At 55.9% G+C, this 10000-nt stretch overlaps 1 non-coding gene across 1 annotated transcript; it reads right to left on the reverse strand.

Moving 5' to 3' along the window:
- Positions 1-260: 260 nt before the first annotated feature.
- On the reverse strand, positions 261-2099 carry LOC145653963 (18S ribosomal RNA). Its single transcript, XR_014120206.1, has one exon. It is a non-coding gene; the product is annotated as an 18S ribosomal RNA (ribosomal RNA).
- Positions 2100-10000: the final 7901 nt, after the last annotated feature.

The following is a 10000-nucleotide window of genomic DNA, read 5'->3' on the forward strand; positions in this document are numbered from 1 at the left end:
CGCGTCTCTCGCGCTGGAACCCAGAGAATACCGGGGCCTGCGGGGGGGGGGTGCTGAAGGACGACGCGGAGGAAGAGGCGGAGGACGAGGAAGGGGTGGGAGGGACTAGGCTCCTCCTTTATGCCTTCTGTCCAGCCTGACCTGCAAGCGACCACGTGTAACAGCAACCCCGAAGACCCTTTCGACCCTGGGCCCCGACGCGGGGGGACGGCGAAGTCGAGGGGGTCGGGAGAGGAGGCACGCCGGACAGCGTTACCCGTTAATGATCCTTTCGCAGGTTCACCTACGAAAACCTTGTTACGACTTTTACTTCCTCTAGATAGTCAAGTTTGATCGACTTCTCGGCGCTCCGCCAAGGCCCGCGAGGAGCCCCGGCGGGGCCGATCCGAGGACCTCACTAAACCATCCGATCGGTAGTAGCGACGGGCGGTGTGTACAAAGGGCAGGGACTTAATCAACGCGAGCTTATGACCCGCGCTTACTGGGAATTCCTCGTTCATGGGGAATAATTGCAATCCCCAGTCCCCATCACGAATGGGGTTCAGCGGATTACCCGCACCTCTCGGTGTAGGGTAGGCACACGCTGATCCAACCATTGTGGCGCGCGTGCAGCCCCGGACATCTAAGGGCATCACAGACCTGTTATTGCTCCATCTCGCGTGGCTGAACGCCACTTGTCCCTCTAAGAAGTTTGACGCCGACCGCGGAGGGCCGCGTAACTATTTAGCATGCCGGAGTCTCGTTCGTTATCGGAATTAACCAGACAAATCGCTCCACCAACTAAGAACGGCCATGCACCACCACCCACAGAATCGAGAAAGAGCTATCAATCTGTCAATCCTTTCCGTGTCCGGGCCGGGTGAGGTTTCCCGTGTTGAGTCAAATTAAGCCGCAGGCTCCACTCCTGGTGGTGCCCTTCCGTCAATTCCTTTAAGTTTCAGCTTTGCAACCATACTCCCCCCGGAACCCACAGACTCGTGGTTTCCCTCACGCTGCCCGGCGGGTCATGGGAATAACGCCGCCGGATCGCGGGTCGGCATAGTTTACGGTCGGAACTACGACGGTATCTGATCGTCTTCGAACCTCCGACTTTCGTTCTTGATTAATGAAAACATTCTTGGCAAATGCTTTCGCTTTCGTCCGTCTTGCGCCGGTCCAAGAATTTCACCTCTAGCGGCGCAATACGAATGCCCCCGGCCGTCCCTCTTAATCATGGCCCTGGTTCAGGAAACCCACAAAATAGAACCGGAGTCCTATTCCATTATTCCTAGCTCAGGTATTCAGGCGAGAAGCGGGCCCGCTTTGAACACTCTAATTTTTTCAAAGTAAACGCTCCGAGCCCCGTCCGGACACCCAGCCAAGGGCATCCGGGGGGCACCGGGAGACAGGGTCTGAGACAGGCGGTGGCACGCCTCGCGGCGGACCGCCAGCCCACTCCCGACATCCAACTACGAGCTTTTTAACTGCAGCAACTTTAATATACGCTATTGGAGCTGGAATTACCGCGGCTGCTGGCACCAGACTTGCCCTCCAATGGGTCCTCACCCATGGGTTTAGGATACGCTCATTCCGATTACAGGGCCTCGAAAGAGACCTGTATCGTTATTTTTCGTCACTACCTCCCCGTGTCGGGAATGGGTAATTTGCGCGCCTGCTGCCTTCCTTGGATGTGGTAGCCGTTTCTCAGGCTCCCTCTCCGGAATCGAACCCTGATTCCCCGTTACCCGTGGTCACCATGGTAGCCGACTATGGTACCATCGAAAGTTGATAGGGCAGACATTCGAATGAGACGTCGCCGCCGCGGAGGGCGCGCGATCGGCCCGAGGTTATCTAGAGTCACCAAAGCGGCCGGGGGGCCCGAGCCCCCCGGATGGGTTTTGGGTCTGATAAATGCACGCATCCCCCGAAGGGTCAGCGCTCGTTTGCATGTATTAGCTCTAGAATTACCACAGTTATCCGAGTAACGTGTGGAGCGATCAAAGGAACCATAACTGATTTAATGAGCCATTCGCAGTTTCACTGTACCGGCCGTGTGCACTTAGACCTGCATGGCTTAATCTTTGAGACAAGCATATGTTACTGGCAGGATCAACCAGGTAGTTTGCACCGTGGTCTGGGATGAACCACGAGTGACATCCGCCTCCCCTTCCGGGGGCTAGGAAGCAGCGGGTTGTAAGTGCGTGCGCCGTCAGGTCCAGACGCCATACAGGGCTACCCAGGACAGCTTCCGCGGCCAGTGTAAACGTGCTCGCGCACCGCCCTCTGGCCTTCGGACGCCGACCTCTCACCTTGATGCAAAGCTGTCCCATCCGGTCATGCCCGCACCGTACCCCGTCCACCTCCTCCGGAGGTGCGGACGGCCGACTCCAGGTGCTTTCGGCGTTCCCTCTCTTCACGCCGTTTTGATTTTCGTGGGCCGCTGGTGGGGGGACAAGGGAAAGACCTCGTCGAATTCCCTCCCCCCTAGCCTCGCTCAACCTACGTTTCGTGATGTAACCAAGAAGAGTGATTCGTGGGCCCAGGTAGGTTTGAAGAGGAGGCCAACAAAGCAGGGCACTCCCTTCCTCCCAAACCACAGACACCAGTATAGGACAACTGAGTAGACAGACTGGCCGTCTGAGTCTCCCCCAGAGAGTTCTGGGATGGGTTACAAATAACCCCCACCCCCCATCAGAGGCTTGACCCGCTAGAACCAGGGAGGATCTGTCAAAACCGCTCTCCACATCAGAAGTTCTGGATCAGCCGGGGCTGGTCGGCAGACGTCCACCTAAGGCCGTGGCCTAACCCCGTGTGGGGGGATAGCGCTCGCACCCGTACACGTGGACACCCGCTCGTCAAATGGCTGGCTCCTCACTTACCGTAGGGGGAATGGTTTGCCTACCCCTGGCGGGTCTGGTACTCCACTCTACCAAACAAGGAAGCAACACACCAATAGACCCCTGCAACACCGGGCAGCTTTGGGCAGTGTCACTACACTCCTCCTTGTTCTTCACGTTCCTTCCGTGGTGATTTTTTTTTTTTTTTCGTGGCCATTGCCGTGCATGGCTTCCCCATCGCTTTGCATGCTCTCCATTGCCTCGTGCTGCTTCACCATTGGTCTCACCTGGAGACCGAAGCCGCTCTCCCAGTAACCCGATGGTACCTGGCCAGAAAACCCCGTGCCCGATTTCATCTAGGACAAGGGCCAAACCACAGACCGTGCCCGTCCAGGGTCAACCCCTGGTCGGACAGGCCTGGTGGGTCGATACCATGGATGTGGCAGGCCGACGAGAATCCACTGGTACATTTACAAACACGCCCACCCTGGTGGCATGGCTGTACGACCCATCGTCGAAGCACGCTGCGGCGGACTGAGCCATTGGATCCAGTTGCCTGGGCGTACACTCAGCCCAACAGACGCACTCGGGTCGGGGAGAGCAAAGCAGACTGTGTGCCTGGATGTGCCCACTTCCATAGGGGAATCGGCATGATGGTTCACTTAACCCGAGGAGGGCTCCCCTCGCGGGATAAGCACCCCCCTCGGGGGATGGGGGGGGGGGGGGGGCATCCAGAGCACACCACTTTCCGGTAGGGGACAGGCGTTTGATCATGTGTCCGAGGGAGAGCTCCCCTTGCCGGCCGAACACCCCTCGGACTCCCCTTGGGCTTCCAGAGAACGCCACTGGATGAATTTAGTGCTTGGACCCCATTGATTCTCTTTGCTCTCCCATATACCCGACGGGACCTATTTGCAAAACCCCGTGCCAACCAGACCTCCAGGAAGGGGGCTGGCGGCTAACCATGCCCAGCAGGGTGCACCCTGGTCGGACACTTTGGGAGGGTCGAGAGCCTGGAAGTGCCACCCGGGGGAGTAATTCTGATTTCCGTTTTAATGCACTCAGGGACAGCCCGAGGACCTCTGTAGTGCACCTGAGGCGGACTGAGCCGTCGGGTCCAGGGGTCTGGAGTTCGGAACCTCCAGGGTTCACCTGGCTGTTCTCTTAGCCCGGCAGGGTGCACCCTGGTCGGACACTTTGGGAGGGTCGAGAGCCTGGATGTGCCACCCCGACGAGTAATGAGTTTTCCCTTCGTATCTCTTCCGGACCAGGTCCGATTCGCACGAAACTCGCTGGGCATGGCCAGGAGCGCCCCCTGCTGCCCACGCCACCGTCCCCGCGCTTCTACTCCCGAGGGCCGAGGAGACAGCGAAGCGTGGGTCGGGTCGCCTGCTTCCAGGGTCTCCCTGGTACTCTCCAGTCTCCCGAGTCCATCGGGTCCGACCTCGTATTTTTAGCCCAGACGGGGAATGAGAAAGGGGCCCCCGACCGCCCGAGGGCGGGCGCTCGCTTCTCAGCCTAGGAACGTCCGATTCCCACGAAACTTTTACGCCAGACGTTCCTGGCAGCGAGCGCGTTCAAAGGTGACCCGCGCTGCTTCTCTCCTCCCAAGGGCCGAAGAGATATTCGTCTTCAAACCCGACCGGCCCTGTGTTTGCCGCCCCGGCGGTTTTAAAAAATCATAGCGTAAAAACGGTGGGTGCGCTTCGCCTGCCGCTTGGACAGCGTTAAACGGCAGCCCCGGCTCTTTCCAAAGGGCCCTCAACCGACTTTCTGCTCCCAAGGAGCCCAGAGATATGAAACCGATAAATCAAAACCCCGTGCCAACCAGACCTCCAGGAAGGGGGCTGGCGGCTAACCATGCCCGGCAGGGTGCACCCTGGTCGGACGCTTTGGGAGGGTCGAGAGCCTGGATGTGCCACCCCGACGAGTAATGAGTTTTCCCTTCGTATCTCTTCCGGACCAGGTCCGATTCGCACGAAACTCGCTGGGCATGGCCAGGAGCGCCCCCTGCTGCCCACGCCACCGTCCCCGCGCTTCTACTCCCGAGGGCCGAGGAGACAGCGAAGCGTGGGTCGGGTCGCCTGCTTCCAGGGTCTCCCTGGTACTCTCCAGTCTCCCGAGTCCATCGGGTCCGACCTCGTATTTTTAGCCCAGACGGGGAATGAGAAAGGGGCCCCCGACCGCCCGAGGGCGGGCGCTCGCTTCTCAGCCTAGGAACGTCCGATTCCCACGAAACTTTTACGCCAGACGTTCCTGGCAGCGAGCGCGTTCAAAGGTGACCCGCGCTGCTTCTCTCCTCCCAAGGGCCGAAGAGATATTCGTCTTCAAACCCGACCGGCCCTGTGTTTGCCGCCCCGGCGGTTTTAAAAAATCATAGCGTAAAAACGGTGGGTGCGCTTCGCCTGCCGCTTGGACAGCGTTAAACGGCAGCCCCGGCTCTTTCCAAAGGGCCCTCAACCGACTTTCTGCTCCCAAGGAGCCCAGAGATATGAAACCGAAAAATCAAAACCCCGTGCCAACCAGACCTCCAGGAAGGGGGCTGGCGGCTAACCATGCCCGGCAGGGTGCACCCTGGTCGGACGCTTTGGGAGGGTCGAGAGCCTGGATGTGCCACCCCGACGAGTAATGAGTTTTCCCTTCGTATCTCTTCCGGACCAGGTCCGATTCGCACGAAACTCGCTGGGCATGGCCAGGAGCGCCCCCTGCTGCCCACGCCACCGTCCCCGCGCTTCTACTCCCGAGGGCCGAGGAGACAGCGAAGCGTGGGTCGGGTCGCCTGCTTCCAGGGTCTCCCTGGTACTCTCCAGTCTCCCGAGTCCATCGGGTCCGACCTCGTATTTTTAGCCCAGACGGGGAATGAGAAAGGGGCCCCCGACCGCCCGAGGGCGGGCGCTCGCTTCTCAGCCTAGGAACGTCCGATTCCCACGAAACTTTTACGCCAGACGTTCCTGGCAGCGAGCGCGTTCAAAGGTGACCCGCGCTGCTTCTCTCCTCCCAAGGGCCGAAGAGATATTCGTCTTCAAACCCGACCGGCCCTGTGTTTGCCGCCCCGGCGGTTTTAAAAAATCATAGCGTAAAAACGGTGGGTGCGCTTCGCCTGCCGCTTGGACAGCGTTAAACGGCAGCCCCGGCTCTTTCCAAAGGGCCCTCAACCGACTTTCTGCTCCCAAGGAGCCCAGAGATATGAAACCGAAAAATCAAAACCCCGTGCCAACCAGACCTCCAGGAAGGGGGCTGGCGGCTAACCATGCCCGGCAGGGTGCACCCTGGTCGGACGCTTTGGGAGGGTCGAGAGCCTGGATGTGCCACCCCGACGAGTAATGAGTTTTCCCTTCGTATCTCTTCCGGACCAGGTCCGATTCGCACGAAACTCGCTGGGCATGGCCAGGAGCGCCCCCTGCTGCCCACGCCACCGTCCCCGCGCTTCTACTCCCGAGGGCCGAGGAGACAGCGAAGCGTGGGTCGGGTCGCCTGCTTCCAGGGTCTCCCTGGTACTCTCCAGTCTCCCGAGTCCATCGGGTCCGACCTCGTATTTTTAGCCCAGACGGGGAATGAGAAAGGGGCCCCCGACCGCCCGAGGGCGGGCGCTCGCTTCTCAGCCTAGGAACGTCCGATTCCCACGAAACTTTTACGCCAGACGTTCCTGGCAGCGAGCGCGTTCAAAGGTGACCCGCGCTGCTTCTCTCCTCCCAAGGGCCGAAGAGATATTCGTCTTCAAACCCGACCGGCCCTGTGTTTGCCGCCCCGGCGGTTTTAAAAAATCATAGCGTAAAAACGGTGGGTGCGCTTCGCCTGCCGCTTGGACAGCGTTAAACGGCAGCCCCGGCTCTTTCCAAAGGGCCCTCAACCGACTTTCTGCTCCCAAGGAGCCCAGAGATATGAAACCGATAAATCAAAACCCCGTGCCAACCAGACCTCCAGGAAGGGGGCTGGCGGCTAACCATGCCCGGCAGGGTGCACCCTGGTCGGACGCTTTGGGAGGGTCGAGAGCCTGGATGTGCCACCCCGACGAGTAATGAGTTTTCCCTTCGTATCTCTTCCGGACCAGGTCCGATTCGCACGAAACTCGCTGGGCATGGCCAGGAGCGCCCCCTGCTGCCCAGGCCTGGCTCTGGGCCTGGGCACACTTCATTCACTTTGTACCTTTAAATCATACTACTACTACTACTACTACCACCAGAATTCCAGGGCCAAGAGGTCACACAGTCATACACAGCAAAGTAGCTCTGGGCCTGGGCACACTTCAAGAAGTTTGTCCCCTTTATATAAGCCTAGAAATAGACTTCCAGGCCCAAGAGTTCAAACACATTCATGCCCAGCAAAGTAGCTCTGGGCCTGGGCACACTTCAATCACTTTGTGCCTTTAAATCATACTACTACTACCAGACTTCCAGGCCCAAGAGGTCAAACACAGTCATGCCCAGCAAAGTAGCTCTGGGCCTGGGCACACTTCATTCACTTTGTGCCTTTAAATCATACTACTACTACCACCAGAATTCCAGGGCCAAGAGGTCACACAGTCATACACAGCAAAGTAGCTCTGGGCCTGGGCACACTTCAAGAAGTTTGACCCTTTATATAAGCCTAGAAATAGACTTCCAGAGCCAAGAGGTCAAACACAGTCATGCCCAGCAAAGTAGCTCTGGGCCTGGGCACACTTCAATCACTTTGTGCCTTAAATCATACTACTACTACCACCAGACTTCCAGGCCCAAGAGGTCAAACACAGTCATGCCCAGCAAAGTAGCTCTGGGCCTGGGCACACTTCAATCACTTTGTGCCTTTAAATCATACTACTACTACCACCAGACTTCCAGGCCCTGGAGGTCACACCTTCATGCCTAGCAAGGTTGCTTTACACCTGCGCACACTTCAGACCGTTTCACTCTTTTAATCCTTCAAAGTACCACATTTCCAGACCCAAGAGGTCACAGAATCATGCCCAGCAAGTAGCTCTGGGCCTGGGCACACTTCAATCACTTTGTGCCTTTAAATCATACTACTACTACCAGACTTCCAGGCCCCAGAGGTCAAACACAGTCATGCCCAGCAAAGTAGCTCTGGGCCTGGGCACACTTCAAGAAGTTTGACCCTTTATAAAGCCTAGAAATAGACTTCCAGAGCCAGAGGTCAAACACAGTCATGCACAGCAAAGTAGCTCTGGGCCTGGGCACACTTCATTCACTTTGTACCTTTAAATCATACTACTACTACCAGACTTCCAGGCCCAAGAGTTCAAACACATTCATGCCCAGCAAAGTAGCTCTGGGCCTGGGCACACTTCAATCACTTTGTGTCTTTAAATCATACTACTACTACCAGACTTCCAGGCCCCAGAGGTCAAACACAGTCATGCCCAGCAAAGTAGCTCTGGGCCTGGGCACACTTTCAAGAAGTTTGACCCTTTATATAAGCCTAGAAATAGACTTTCAGGCCCAAGAGGTCAAACACAGTCATGCCCAGCAAAGTAGCTGTGGGCCTGGGCACACTTCATTCACTTTGTACCTTTAAATCATACTACTACTACTACTACTACTACTACTACTACTACTACCAGACTTCCAGGCCCAAGAGGTCAAACACAGTCATGCCCAGCAAAGTAGCTCTGGGCCTGGGCACACTTCAAGAAGTTTGACCCTTTATATAAGCCTAGAAATAGACTTCCAGGCCCAAGAGTTCAAACACATTCATGCCCAGCAAAGTAGCTCTGGGCCTGGGCACACTTCAATCACTTTGTGCCTTTAAATCATACTACTACTACCAGACTTCCAGGCCCCAGAGGTCAAACACAGTCATGCCCAGCAAAGTAGCTCTGGGCCTGGGCACACTTCAAGAAGTTTGACCCTTTATATAAGCCTAGAAATAGACTTCCAGAGCCAAGAGGTCAAACACAGTCATGCCCAGCAAAGTAGCTCTGGGCCTGGGCACACTTCATTCACTTTGTACCTTTAAATCATACTACTACTACCAGACTTCCAGGCCCAAGACGTCAAACACAGTCATGCCCAGCAAAGTAGCTCTGGGCCTGGGCACACTTCATTCACTTTGTACCTTTAAATCATACTACTACTACTACTACTACTACTACTACTACTACTACCAGACTTCCAGGCCCAAGAGGTCAAACACAGTCATGCCCAGCAAAGTAGCTCTGGGCCTGGGCACACTTCAATCACTTTGTGCCTTTAAATCATACTACTACTACCAGACTTCCAGGCCCCAGAGGTCAAACACAGTCATGCCCAGCAAAGTAGCTCTGGGCCTGGGCACACTTCAAGAAGTTTGACCCTTTATATAAGCCTAGAAATAGACTTCCAGAGCCAAGAGGTCAAACACAGTCATGCCCAGCAAAGTAGCTCTGGGCCTGGGCACACTTCATTCACTTTGTACCTTTAAATCATACTACTACTACCAGACTTCCAGGCCCAAGACGTCAAACACAGTCATGCCCAGCAAAGTAGCTCTGGGCCTGGGCACACTTCATTCACTTTGTACCTTTAAATCATACTACTACTACTACTACTACTACTACTACTACTACTACTACTACTACCAGACTTCCAGGCCCAAGAGTTCAAACACATTCATGCCCAGCAAAGTAGCTCTGGGCCTGGGCACACTTCAATCACTTTGTGCCTTTAAATCATACTACTACTACCACCAGACTTCCAGGCCCAAGAGGTCAAACACAGTCATGCCCAGCAAAGTAGCTCTGGGCCTGGGCACACTTCAATCACTTTGTGCCTTTAAATCATACTACTACTACCAGACTTCCAGGCCCAAGAGTTCAAACACATTCATGCCCAGCAAAGTAGCTCTGGGCCTGGGCACACTTCAATCACTTTGTGCCTTTAAATCATACTACTACTACTACCACCAGACTTCCAGACCCAAGAGGTCAAACACAGTCATGCCCAGCAAAGTAGCTCTGGGCCTGGGCACACTTCAAGAAGTTTGACCCTTTATATAAGCCTAGAAATAGACTTCCAGGCCCAAGAGGTCAAACACAGTCATGCCCAGCAAAGTAGCTCTGGGCCTGGGCACACTTCATTCACTTTGTACCTTTAAATCATACTACTACTACTACTACTACTACTACTACTACTACTACTACCAGACTTCCAGGCCCAAGAGGTCAAACACAGTCATGCCCAGCAAAGTAGCTCTGGGCCTGGGCACAC

The sequence above is a fragment of the Electrophorus electricus genome, unplaced genomic scaffold, assembly GCF_041902795.1.
Source record: "Electrophorus electricus isolate QZ-2024a unplaced genomic scaffold, ASM4190279v1 Scaffold100, whole genome shotgun sequence".
NCBI classification, from domain to species: domain Eukaryota; kingdom Metazoa; phylum Chordata; class Actinopteri; order Gymnotiformes; family Gymnotidae; genus Electrophorus; species Electrophorus electricus.